Raw genomic sequence first — 14620 nt, 5'->3', positions numbered from 1 at the left:
GGACCTCACCATGGGTGCTGTGAAAAGCAGGAACTTAGAGAAGAACTCAAGGAATATGAACTTTCACAGATAAATTATTTTCTCAAAAGGTTCTTATATCACAATTAAAATGATGTTTCTGATGAGTGTTTGATGATATATAAATGTACTCATTATAAAATGAAAAATAAGGATAAATAAAAACCAGCACCTAGAATTTGGATATAGTCAGGCATGAATGTCTCTCACACATGTAGTCCAGCCCTCAGAAGGCTAAGGCAGGAGGATTGTGAGTATGAGGTCAGTCTACGTGCATAGCAATACCCCTCTCAAAAACCAAAATTAAAACCAAAAACAGCAACAAAAGTAGTTAGGTACAGAAGGATATGCTAGAATAATGTCATATGTGGATGGTGTGATGAATGTTGATTTATTCTTTACTTTTCAAATTATTGAGAGTTGATCATAATTAACTTGCACCTCCTCTCTTTTAATACAAAGAAGTAGACAAATGACAACATAACAAGACAAAATCAATGGTCCACAGTCCCACATCCCAGATATCTATTTACACACACTCACACTCACACACACACACACACACACAAAGTCACATGAGTGTAGTTCTCCATTTAAATCAGTACAAAAGGTACAAAACAGAAACCAAAAGTCTGTCTTCCCATCCAAGATCCTGCTAATCGAAACTGTTGATAATAAATCCTTTGATTCATTGCAAGAGTATGTGCATATACCAGAAGATCTAAGTTCTCCTCAAATAAGCCTGTATTGATTTTATAATCAGAAAATTGTAGCATGCATGCATTTGAGATGTGGGCATTTTTATTGTCAGCCCCTTGAGGGTCAGGCTTGGGTCACACAGCCTATCCTGACTTGACTGGGAAGGAACAGGAGCTTAGATAACACTGCTCCGGCGGGTGGGGGAAAAGGGAGGCAGGGAGGGGTCCTGTGACCATTAGCCTGAGATGTAAAGGTCCAGAATCTCCTCTCCCTTCAGATTCTTCATTGCAGCAACGGTATACCCACATTTAGTTTGAGACATGACCCAGGAATGAGACACTAATATCAGTCTCTGAGTTCAAATATTGCTGGTTTCTGTGGCACCATTGTGAGAATGGCCACCAGTCATCTTTCCAAGTCCTCTCTCCCAACTTTTTCTTTTCTTTGGTGATACTGAAGTTTGAACTCAGGGCCTCATGCTTGCTAAGCAGGAGTTCTACCATGTGAGAACTCTGCCCACCTTTTTCTTTTGGTTATTTTTAAGAAAGGGTTTTCCTTTATGTTCAAGTCAGCTTGACCCTTGATCCTCCTATTTGTGCTTCCTGGGATGACAGGTGCACACCACTGTAACCCAGTCATTGGTTGAGATGGGGGCCTCATGAACTTTTTCCCTGGGCTGGTCTCTAACTGCTATCTTCCTGATCTCCCCTTTCTGAGTAACAAGGGTTACAGGCTTGAGCCACTGTGCCTGGCTTCCATGTCCTTTTTCTATGAAGACATTGGCCATTGTTCTCCCCAAAGGCCTCTACCTTCATTACTTTCCCAGGCCCTCAAATTCCTTCCAACTCCAAACCTGCTTCCAGCTTCTTTGCCTCTTCAAATAAAACTCAGTGCATTAGATTTTCATTACTTTTTCCTACCTCCCCCTTGCTCCACCCCAACTTCTTTAGAATTTAGGTCATTGATTGCACAAAAAAACAGGGAACCATGGGTTGAATACTCATATTGGGCAATAGATGTAAGGTTCATAGAATTAACTGGAAGCTAAGTCTTTTGATGAAGTTCCCTACCCACTGAACTCATGTGACTTTTGGATAAATCACTAACATTGTGTGTGTGTGTGTGTGTGTGTGTGTGCGTGCATTCGTGTGTGTGGTGTTGAGGATGGAACCCAGAATCTTTTGTGTGCTAGGCAAGTGCTCTACCTGAGCTGCATCCCTAGTCCAAATGACTGACATTCTTAAAATTTCCATTTGTTCTATGTGCAAGAAGACAGCATTACATTGTACTTGTTTCAAATTGGCCGAGGATGTGTGCACTCTAGAGAAACTTGTGTTCCTGAATATAGAGGAGAGACACACAGCTGCAGTGGGAATCAGGAGTCACTGACTTACATGGAGTGTTGAGTGGTGCCACCGAAGCCCAAGCATTCTGGGAACCAGGATGACATGGCAGCAGGGGCCTGTCTCATTGTCCCATTTTGAATGAAAACCCAAAAACTCATGGACTCTACCCTTTTTTTACAGTACTTAGACATCACGGTGTTAAGAAACTATAAGGCACATGCTGAGTTCAGAGGTTGGAAAATGAGTGCTTAAGTGGTGAGAATAAAATGATCTCTTTCTTTATTTCACAAACATGAAACATATACACAGTCTTCATTATGTACCACTCTTTTAAGTACTGGACAAAGAACTTAAATTTTTCTAACCATACACCAATAAAGATATCCCCGTTTTACAGATGAGAAAACCATGAAAGGGAGAGCTTAAGTCACTTGCCTCAGGCTACACAGCCAGGAAGTGGAAGAGCCAGGATTTGAATCTAGGCAGTCTGGCTTGTAGTGTTTGGTATTATAAAGAAAACATGAGACCCAAGAACAGATTGAGTGTGGATCATAGTCCCACCACTTAGCTGTGTGCTCTTCAAATTTCATTAGCTTTTCTGAGCCCCGACTTCTTTATAACTTGGGAATGAAAAGGCCCACGTGACACAAGTTTGTAGAGGTTAAAATGAGACACATTGTCTGGTCTGTAGGGACATAGTGAAGTGCACAGGGAATGTGAATTAGATTTGCATCCAGGGCCTTACCAGCCTCAGTCACCTATTTGGTTTCTATTTGATTCCACACTCTGTCCTCCTCCCTCCTAAGTGCCCTCCCACGCATGCCATGTCCTTCAGAGTGTGAAGGACCCTGTACATACTCGTTCTGATAAGGGGGTGCCTGCCTTGCAGATCAGGGTCAGGAGGCTCTTGTTCACACACCCAGAATTGTTCAACAATTACTTTTTCAGGCCCAAGGAGCCAGTTCTCAGGCTCCTCTTTCCTTTGGGCTCTGAATAACAAACATGGCTCCACACTTTTTTGTCCACTTCCAAAACCTTGCCAGTTAATTTTAGGGTTGAGGAGAAGCTCTGATGAGCATCTGCCCACATGGGGTTAAGGTTACCAGCGGCCTCTGCCTCTGGTCAGACCCGCTGGAAACAGCAACAGTCACTTCCCGAAGCTCAGTGGGGGCAGGAGCTGGGCCAGGCTTGTGGGCAGCAGCTGGGCACAACATTTCCAAGCCCCACCTCTGCAGGCTAGACCCACAACCCACGTTTGTACAAAGGGGGCATTGCTTTTTATTTGGCATAGCCTGATGCAATTATATTTTTCATATCATTTTAACTCTACAAATGACTTGACATTTACTACTGCAAAAAACTGACCATGGGTCTGCCTTACCAGAGGCCCCTTTAAAGGATAAATGCTGACAGATTAGCTCGATAATAGGGAAGGAGTCCAGTCACAGTTCCTTACTCTCCACTAAAGAGATCACAAACCATGTATTGATTTTTTTTAAAGAAAAGAAATAGGAAGAATGTACCAATTAAGAATAAAACTAACAGTTTATTACCCTCTGATCTTTAAGGCAAATAGAGAGTAGAAAAACACTTGCTTCCCCCCCATATCTAGACATAATAACTAGGCAGCCATGTAAATAACCTCATATTATACCAGAGACAGCTGTCATTCTCTCAGGTTTCTGTTCTGGGTGGTAAAGATCAGCCACCGCTCATGGTTCTCTAATTTTGTGAATGTTTTCTCCGTCTTCTGAAGGGCTATTAGAAAAATTTTTTTCCTTCTCCCTTTTGCTTTGAGCAGAGTCCTGATCAGGCTGGCCCACTTTCTTACCTGTTCGCAATTTTGTTGAATGAGGTCTTGGATATGCTTGCTCAATTATGTATTCTGCCAAATTTGATGGATCACAGAATGAGTGTGCTACTCTTTGTATTAGATGGCAAACAGTGCTACACAGGAAATGGGAGAGAAGAAATTTCTAGCACTATAATTCTAAAACAATGGAGCCTATATGTATGTCTTGGGAGATGGAGAGGTTTATGACCTCATTAAAATAATTCTCCAACCTACTTTGAAGGCACATTGATGAGAAAAAGAGGGAATGTGATTTTTAAAATTGTATTGACATGAATATACGTCATCACCAGGTGCCTACAGATAAACGGCATGAACTGGTGTCTTGGTTGTACAAACTGGTTGACTACTTTGTTAGAATTAAAAGAATTGTATCCAAGTTTGCATATGATGCTAGAAGAATAGTCTACACTATTCTATTGGATGATCTTTGATGCTATGAGCATCAGTCCTTTCTCTCCTGCTGGTGGAGAGTGGAGAAGATGAGGAAGGAGTTGGGCTGACCATATTTGTCAGTGTACTGAACTATTTGTTGAATGGATCTTTAGATTTTATCACCTGACATTCTGAAAAAGGGCTTTATTTCTTTCACTCTTGTAAATTTTAAAATGTAATATTTTGAAGCACAATATCATACAAAGAATAAGCTCAATGTAGAACTCATTCATTAATCCATCAACCATTCATCCATCCACCACCCACTAGTCAAATAGTTTTCGACTGAGGTTGAAGTTTCCAATGCAATTCATTTTGCACAAGGTTCAGTATTGATACTTTATTAAATACCAGCCTGGTGCTGGTAGGTGCCTGTGATCCTAGCTTCTCAGAAGGCAGAGATCAGGAGGATCACAGTTTGAAGCCAGTCTAGGCAAATAGTTTGCAAGACCCTATCTCAAAAAACCCTATCATAAAAAATTGGGCTGGTGGAGTAGCTCAAGGTAAAGGGTTCAAGCCCCACTACCACAAAACCCAAAAACAACAACAACAAAAAACAAACAAAAAAATCCAACCAACCAACCAAACAACAACAAAAAAAACCCAATCCCAACTGATTCTAATGTGCAACAAGGGCCAAGGCTCAAGGTTCTGTGAGAGTAGGGACCATGTCTCTTTTATTCATGTTATGTTTCCAGTGTCTGAGTTAGGGTCTGGCACAGAAATAATATTCAATGAATGTTGGCATACTGTATTATTTTAATTATGAACACATCAAACATTTATTAAGCATTGCCAGGTTTTCTCCAATTCGCAATAAAGATCATCTTGTGATACTTTCTGCAGATAACCATTTGGAGCTATGTTTCAGGAAATTAAATACTACTGCCCCATGTGCTAGAGTGAGACTTGGGTATGCTATCCTTTCATCCTTTCAAGCATTTTTTCCTCAAGAACTTTCTTCTATCTACGGCCACCTGAAACCTTTGGACTACCCATGAGTAGGTACTGATTCTTGAACCAGCAGGAAGGAGATACAATGCTCCCTAGCTGGAGAAAATGTCAGTAATTTTGTCAGGACTCTGTGTGCACCTTTCAGATCCCATCTCTGGCCTCTCCATCACTTAGTAGCACAGCTTGGGGCACTGGTCTGAGTTTCTGATCTGTGGCTGGTGATGTCTCCACCTTGCTCCTTCTTATCCTTCTGCCTCTGCAATGTGTTGCTCATGCGTTGTCTGGTTCCTTACTTCTACCACTGAGAATCTGTTCCTTACTTCTTCCCTGCTGCTGTGAACCCTGAATACTTGGAGGCCCACCCCTCCCAGGTTATGGGCATGACTCTCACAGTTCCTTTGACCCACAAGATTGTCTAGCTGATGCAGCAGGAGTTTATTTCACTTGACTCCAACTTAACTGTCCTGAGCCCCTTCCTTATATTGCTAAGAGATTTCCTAACAGATATGCAACCTGGTGATTCAGGCAATTATTCACGTATTCCCCCACATCATTAGTTTTATGGAACACTGCCAGGGGGCATATTTTTCTTTTCTAGGACTCTTGAGAATAAAGGAAATAGAACTCTTACCATGAAGTCATATTAAGGAGTTTATTTCTCAGAAAATACCCCATAGCACTTTTATAAAACCTTACACAGATTGACTGCATTTTAGGAACGGAATTATTTTAGTCTCACCTGTTCAGGTTTCCTGCCTTCCGAAGTATGCCTTTAAAAAAAAAAATCATTCGATAGCATCTACCGACCACAAAGGGGTGCCTGTGGCTACTATAGGGAAAACACAGTTCATGTTAGAACTTGTTGATTTTAGCTAGGGTGACTACAATTTAATCATTCAAACCAGAATATGTTTTTTGGGGAAAGGTGTTATTATTAATTATGTTTGGATAACAGGTGTAATTCAGGACTGTTCAGACCATCTGGAACACATGGTTATCCTAGCCTTAGTACTCTAATCTTACCACTTACTGAAATTTCTCTGCATGGGTCTGACTGATAGAGTGAAATCAGAAATAATTCAGCCAAACTGGGCAAAATGTTAACATTATAACTCACAGTGTTATTGTTCTAATGAACTGGAGAGCTTAAGATGAGGGGCTATATCAGCTAGCTCTTCCTTCAAGAATGCTGTGTAACAAACCACTTCAGAACTCAGTGTCACAACTATCCAGCATTCATCCTTACTTATCTATCTGTAGGTCAGTTGATTTAGGTTGGGCTTGAATCCAAATGACAGGTTAGGTCCAACTCTACTTCACATGTCTTTCCTTCTTCATGGACCTGTGGGTCAAGTAGGGCATACTTCTCTGACAATGACAGAAGCAGAGCAGAAACGTGAGACATCCTAACACCAGGATTAAGGCAGACATGCCATCACTGCAACCCACATTTCTTTGGTCAAAACATCCCTAAGGCTAAGCTCAATCTAGAGGGGCAGGGAAATGTGCTATACAGATGGAGGAAGTGGTAAGAATTGGGAATTATAGTGCAATCCATTAGGCCAAAGGGGCTTTACTTTTCCACTCTTCAGGCCTCAAGGGCAGCACTAGCTAGGCTTATCCAACCATTTGCAGCTGAGATGGTTAAGGAGTGATGCAGACCTGTGTGGTCTGACAAACACAAGTCACTGCCCCAACTGGTTCACCACATAGCTGAGAGGCAGGCTCACTCTGACAGAAACTATGGATGCCCAAAAGAGGAGAGAAAACAGGAGGAAGAGATTGACAGAGACCTTTGTGATTCAGAATAGCAACACTTCCTTGGTAAATTAGGTGCAACAGATAGATAACTCTTTCCATTTGTCAATCAGATCAGTCAGTTCTCCACCCGCAGTGTTGGGGAGAAAGGGGGCGTAGAGAGGATTGTAATTGTCCAGTCCCATTGTGATCCTTTCTGGGGAGGGGAAGCAGTGTTTCAACCCACAGGCACCTCTGTGAGATGTGCATGGACCCATAGAGCACCACCAGGTGGACATTTTCAGTGTTGCAGGTGAGGACTGATCTTCCCATATCTTTGTTCTTTCCGTAGTTCCCTTTGACAAGTGCTGCTATGGACTTGGTGGCTACTGTAATTCAGTCTCTTCTTGCAATTCCTCCTCTCTTGCATATGCAATCAGGTCCTGAGCTGTTGCCTATCGGCTGTCAGAGCCTTGCATGGGCTCCTGTCAGGCAGGTGATAGTGGTTAATGAGTGCTCATTAATCAGACAAACTAATCATACTGATTATGCTTAGTTCAGTAATGGACCATCCCTCCCTAGAAATCTCCTGTTTAATGTTCAAACCAATTAAAAGCCTTAGGGGGATGACAGCTGGAGGTTTAGGATCAGAGGGGGGCAGGCTAAAGAGAGGCATTTGGGGAAGGGGATTTCAGAGCCAAACCTATCTCACCCAACAGATGATGAGGGACTTTTTCCATATTTCAGGATGGCTGAGACCATCCTCTTTGGGATGAGTGCTGATCATGCAGATGGATTACTCAAAATTTGCTGAGGAAATGGACATATGGCTCATGTCAACCGGCCCTGTAGCTTCTTTACCATCTGGTATAGTTTGGATCTGGAATGTCCCTCAAAGTCTCATGTGTTAAAAGTGACCAGTTTGATACAATTATGAGGTGACAGAACCTTTAAGGATGAGGCCTCATGGGAGGTCTTTAGGTCACTGGGCATGTGCCCTTAAGAAGGACTGGAACCTTACTACTTCCTCTTCTTTTTTATTTCCCAGGCAGGAGGTGAACAATTCTATTCTGCCATACACTTTTACTATGATGTGATACCTTACCACAGGTCAAAAGCAATGGAGCCAATCAACAGGTCATGGACTAAAATATCCAAGCAGTGAGCCAAGGTAAACCTTTTCTCTTTACAAGTTGATTAAGGTATTTGTTATAGTAGCAGAAGGCTGACTAACATCCATCTCTGTCTCTTTCTTTCTTTCCCTACTGTCATTCTTCTAGCTTGGGTCTCATTCTCTGTTAACTTGGGCTTTTGCAATGACCTATCTGGCATGCCTGACTCTAGTCTCCAATCCCTGTATAGGGCAGCTAGAGTTATCTTTTTGTTTTTCATTGTTTATATAATTAGAAAAAAGTTTAAAACAGAAAAGTAAAGAGATATTACAGTTAACATTTGTATAATTGCCATTTGAAATCAATAAATGCTAAATTTCTGACATTTTATCTACTTATCCTTTATTGAAATATAACATATAAAAATATGTGTATATCATAATTGTACAGGTGTCAAATTTTTACAAAATGAACACGGTCATGTAATCTGCACTACAAAGGAAACAGGACATTTCCAGTCTCCCTTTTTGCCCCCTTCTTGCTATTGTCCACCCTGCCATACCCTGAGTCTAATAACACACCTGGGCTTGGTTTGTATATTTGTAAACTTCGTGTAAATGTAGTAGCTCAATTTGTGCTCTTTGGATGTTGTATTTACTTTGAATCTTCTTTTTAAGAAAGACATTTTAAAAAACAAATGTTCTAATTTTTCTAATTATTTTTTCTTGTCAAAGAAAACCACACATCTTATGTGGGAGAACATATTCAGTCGTCATTACAGGCATGTCTGTGCGATAGCATTGATTTGAATGTGTTTTGTTTTTATTTAAGTAAATGGTTTTACAATATAAGCTCTGCCACTTGCTTATGTCATAAAATGAGTTTTCTAAACCACACAGATGGGTTATGTGGCTTGTTTTCCTTTTTAAACACATACCTCCTCCCTTTCTGAACTGCTGGTTCCTGGAAGGGACACTGTTTTTAATGCCTCTTTGCATCTTGTGGGTCTAAGTCTGTGGCAAATGCTTTGTAAAGATGGTTAGGGAGTGAATGAGTCAATGGACAAAGTCTCTTTTATAATGGGGAACCATAATCCTTCCTCTCTTTTAGGGGGGCACTGTCCCTCTTTTCTTTTTTCTTCTTTTTTGGTTTTTGTTTTTTTCTGGCTGCCTGATCAATGTCTGTCTATAAAATACCCCCAAAACTTAAGTCCATCATGGAAATTTGACTTATAAGATATTCCTTCCAAAGAGGGAGACATTCTAGAATTGGGTATGATCTTTGTAGCTTGGCAGCTCACCTGTTTTTCTGGAAAGAATAGTAGCATTCCTTCTAGGGTTTTCCTTACTATAAACTGAGAATTAACCAGAGAGCTCTAAGGAGACTGCAACATTAAATTCACATCTCAACAAATTGTTAAAACAGGTCATTCTAAAATGTGGCTAACCCTGGGTCTTCTGTTGAATTCCATCAGTTCTCCTAGGTTCCCTGTAGGTGAGATGAGAACTAGAAGAGATGGGTGGCTGTTGGTGTTCTGAAGTGAAATCTCATGCTGCGCTGGGTGAAGGAAGATAGTCCTATTTGCCCAGCCTGACCATTGCTGATGACACCAACACCCTTTCTGAGGACATTGGTTCCTATGGTCTTCTCTATTGCCAACCTTCACCCAGAGCTGGCCTCATCCTCACTAACATGGTGAAATGGGAAAACGTCCGTTCTACAGCTGGTGGTATTCTTCCTTATGTTCAGACTATAAGGAACTTGACTGTGCTATACATTTGACACTGATTATTTCACTCACTTGTTGGGAAAATTAAGCTGTGAATGGTAAAGGATGTGAAAATTGTTCTTGAAGTGCTTTTCTACATGTGTATACAGGTAGACAGAAGGCCAAAAAACGTCTTAATATGTGTACATGGTGTCATGCTTTAAGTGTCTGGCTTTCTTTCTAAACATTTTATCACATACATTTTATCATACACATTTTCCTGGTTCATTCAGAACACAGCTTACATTGATTTTTTTTTTTTCAATCTGGTTTGTTTTTGTTTGTGTTTGTAGACGATCTTGCTTTGAAGCTGAGGCTAGCCCGGAACTAGCTATGTAGTCCAAACTGGCTCAAATTCGTGACCTTCCTGCCTCATCCTCTGGAGTGCTAGGATCTGTAAGTGTTCACCACCATGCCTGCCTTCTACATTGCTTTTGATAGGTGGATAACATCTGGTTTCTCTGTAAGTATATCTGACTGCCATCAGATTGTGAGTCATTTTGCTTATTTTTAATTTTTTCACCAAGGAGAGTTCTGAGGTCAGCCCAGCTTGAGTTTTTTCTTTTTAGTCTTTTGCAAACAGCATGCCTTTCATTAATTTTGCTTTGTTTTGTTTTCTTCCCCCAAAACTTATAATTTACTATCAAACTGTGGATTCACTTTTTATGAATTTTGCTTAGTGCACCATATACCATTTTGTCTTTTAATCTGAGGCTTTGTTTTATTAATTTAAGAATGTTGTACTCTAGACTTGGTCAGTGTGGTCATTGCTCTTTTGGAGACTTTTTAAAGAACACTAATATTTTTTATAAATTGGATTACAAATTGGATCATTTCTTTTTTTGTCAGCACTGGGATTTGAACTCAGGGCCTCATGCTTGCTAGGCAGATGCTCTTACTGCTTGAGCCAGCCACTCTGCCAGCCCTGGATCACTTTTCTCCACAATTCATATGTGCCATCTGTTTGCTCATTATTTGAAAATGTAGATTCTAAAAGATACAGTTCAGATTTATTATTTCTTTGAAATTTAGTTTTCTGCAATATGAATTCTGTCCGTTATTGCTTCTAACGTAAACTGTTACTGAGTATATTTACTGTTTCTCTGCCTTCTTTAGTATCTCAGCTAGACTTTTTTCACCTTAGCCTGCGTTTACTTCACTTTTGCCATTTTGTCTTATTTTTCATCTTCTTTCCCCCTCAGAAGTCATGCCTTCTTTCATGTTACACATATATTTATATACATATAAATCTGATAATTTATAAACTCAGTGATGGAGATACAGTCTGAAAATTGCATCAGTAGGTGACTTCATCATTGTGCAGACATCAGAGTGTACTTACACTAGATATAATTTCATGGGATCACCATCATATATGTGGTCTGTCACTGACCAAAATATCATTATAAGGTGTGTGAAAATATACACAGACATATACTTTCTTCTAGTTTTCTAGAAAACAAATTCAGAGACATGTTTTCCTTTGCATCTTAGGCAAACTATAGTTTATGGACTAAATATGGCCCATTCACTGTTTTTGTAAATGAAATTTCACCAAAACAGGGCACTCTCATTCATTTATATGCCTGTGGTTGCTTGCTTTCCTACCACAATGTAAGTATAGACACTGTATGACCCACAGTACCTAAAATATTATTAACTGGCCCTTCATGAAAAAATTTTCCCTACCTCTGTGCTATTTTCCTCTGTTTTATCAATATTAAATGAAGGATGATATTTCAAAATCTGTGGTTTGACCCTAGAGGACTATAGACTCCACTATTTCTGTTGGTGTTGATCAAGTCAAGAATTAGCCTATCAGGAATGCAGGGGTGGTTCAACATACAAAAATCGATAAACGTAATAAGCCACATTAACAGAAGCAAAGACAAAAACCACTTGATCATCTCAATAGATGCAGAAAAAGCCTTTGATAAGATCCAACACCATTTCATGATAAAAACTCTAAGAAAACTAGGAATAGAAGGAAAGTACCTTAACATTATAAAAGCCATATGTGACAAACCTACAGCCAGCACTATACTTAATGGTGAAAAACTGAAACCATTCCCTCTAAAATCAGGAACTAGACAAGGAGGCCCACTATCTCCACTCCTATTCGACATAGTACTGGAATTCCTAAGCAGAGCAATTAGGCAAGAAGAAGGAATAAAAGGAACACAAATAGGTAAAGAAACTGTCCAAATATCCCTATTTGCAGATGATATGATTCTATACCTTAAAGACCCAAAGAAACTACTCAAAAGCTCCTAGATGCCATGAATAGCTATAGCAAGGTAGCAGGATATAAAATCAACATAGAAAAATCATTAGTATTTCTATACACTAATAATGAACAAACTGAGAAAGAATATATGGAAACAATTCCATTTACAATAGCCTCAAAAAAACCTAACAAAGGATGTGAACGACCTCTATAGGAAAACTATAAACTTCTGAAGAAAGAGATTGAGGAAGACTATAGAAAGTGGAGAGCTCTCCCATGCTCATGGATTGGTAGAATCAACATAGTAAAAATGTCTATACTCCCAAAAGTAATCTACATGTTTAATGCAATTCCCATCAAAATCCCAATGACATTCATTAAAGAGATTGTTAAATTTATATGGAAACACAAGAGGCCACGAATAGCCAAGGTAATACTCAGTCAAAAGAACAATTCTGGAGGTATCACGATACCTGACTTCAAACTACATTACAAAGCAATAACAATAAAAACAGCATGGTACTGGCACAAAAACAGACATAAAGACCAGTGGAACAGAATAGAGGACCCAGATATGAAGCCACACAACTATAATCAATTGTCCTTGACAAAGGAGCTAAAAATATACGATGGAGAAAAGACGGCCTCTTCAACAAAAAAAGCTAGGAAAACTGGTTAGCAGTCTGCAAAAACCTGAAACTAGATCCATGTATATCACCCTATACCAATATTAACTCAAAATGGATCAAGGATTTTAATATCAGACCCCAAACTCTAAAGTTGGTACAGGAAAGAGTAGGAAATACTCTGGAGTTAGTAGGTATAGGTAAGAACTTTCTCAACGAAACCCCAGCAGCACAGCAACTAAGAGATAGCATAGATAAATGGGACCTCATAAAACTAAAAAGCTTCTGTTCATCAAAAGTAATGGTCTCTAAACTGAAGAGAACACCCACAGAGTGGGAGAAAATATTTGCCAGCTACACATCAGACAAAGGACTGATAACCAGAATATATAGGGAACTTAAAAAAGTAAATTCTCCCAAAACTAATGAACCAATAAAGAAATGGGCAAGTGAACTAAACAGAACTTTCTCAAAAGAAGAAATTCAAATGGCCAAAAAAGACATGAAAAAATGCTCACCATTTCTAGCAATAAAGGAAATGCAAATTAAAACCACACTAAGATTCCACCTCACCCCTGTTAGAATAGCCATCATCAGCAACACCACTAACAACAGGTGTTGGCGAGGATGCGGGGAAAAAGGAACCCTCTTACACTGTTGGTGGGAATGTAAACTAGTACAACCACTCTGGAAAAAAATTTGGAGGCTACTTAAAAAGCTAAACATTGATCTACCATTTGATCCAGCAATACCACTCTTGGGGATATACCCAAAAGACTGTGACACAGGTTACTCCAGAGGCACCTGCACACCCATGTTTATTGCGGCACTATTCACAATAGCCAAATTATGGAAACAGCCAAGATGCCCCACTTCTGACGAATGGATTAAGAAAATGTGGTATCTATACACAATGGAATTTTATGCAGCCGTGAAGAAGAACGAAATGTTATCATTCGCTGGTAAATGGATGGAATTGGAGAACATCATTCTGAGTGAGGTTAGCCTGGCCCAAGAGACCAAAAATCGTATGTTCTCCCTCATATGTGGACATTAGATCAAGGGAAAACACAACAAGGGGATTGGACTTTGATCACATGATAAAGTGAGAACACACAAGGAAGGTATCCAAAAAACTAGATAGCATTTGTTGCCCTCAAAGCAGAGAAACTAAAACAGATACTTTAAAGCAACTGAGGCCAATAGGAGAAGGGGATCAGGAACTAGAGAAAAGGTTAGTTCGAGAAGAATTAATTTAGAAGGTAACATACATGTACAGGAAATCAATGCATGTCAACTCCCTGTATAGCTATCCTTATCTCAACTAGAAAAAACCCTTGGTCCTTCCTATTATTGCTTATACTCTGTCTTCAACAAAATTAGAGATAAGGGCAAAATAGTTTCTGCCTGGTAGCGTGGGGTAAGGGGGGTAATGAAGGGAGCGGGGGTGGGGGAGAAGGGAGGCTGCGGGAAGGGGGGATAAATGACCCAAACATTGTATGCACATATGCATAAAATAGAAATTAAAAAGAAAAAAAAAGAATTTGCCTGTCAGGGTACTCATGTGAAACACATAACACTCCCATACTGGGTAATTGATTAAAGATTTATTAAGGGATTATTTCCAAAAACTGTGGGAAGAGTTGAGGAACTGCAAAAAGGAGTACTACCCCAAGTCTAGTACCCATGAGGAATCTTTATCTACCCTCAGCCTGAAGGATTAGGGAAGAGCGAAGTGTTACTAGAATCCAGAAAGAATTGCTGAGTGGTGGTTTGCCGGCCAAGAGCTCTGCTTTTTATAGAGGAATGAATCAAATCACAATAACTGGGAGGGAGGAACACAGAG

At 39.9% G+C, this 14620-nt stretch overlaps 1 long non-coding RNA gene across 1 annotated transcript in view; it reads left to right on the top strand.

The window, feature by feature from the left end:
* LOC141423405 (uncharacterized) overlaps positions 1 to 14189 on the top strand; it is a 75986-nt gene extending 61797 nt beyond the window's left edge. The window contains exons 4-5 of the long non-coding RNA XR_012448252.1: positions 8090 to 8212; positions 9628 to 14189. This is a non-coding gene — a long non-coding RNA (uncharacterized lncRNA). The remainder of the gene's footprint in view (positions 1 to 8089; positions 8213 to 9627) is intronic.
* Positions 14190 to 14620: the final 431 nt, after the last annotated feature.

Source organism: Castor canadensis, chromosome 5, assembly GCF_047511655.1.
Source record: "Castor canadensis chromosome 5, mCasCan1.hap1v2, whole genome shotgun sequence".
Taxonomy (NCBI): domain Eukaryota; kingdom Metazoa; phylum Chordata; class Mammalia; order Rodentia; family Castoridae; genus Castor; species Castor canadensis.
Note: the sequence above shows the minus strand (reverse complement) of the source record. Positions and strands in the feature narration are given on the sequence as shown.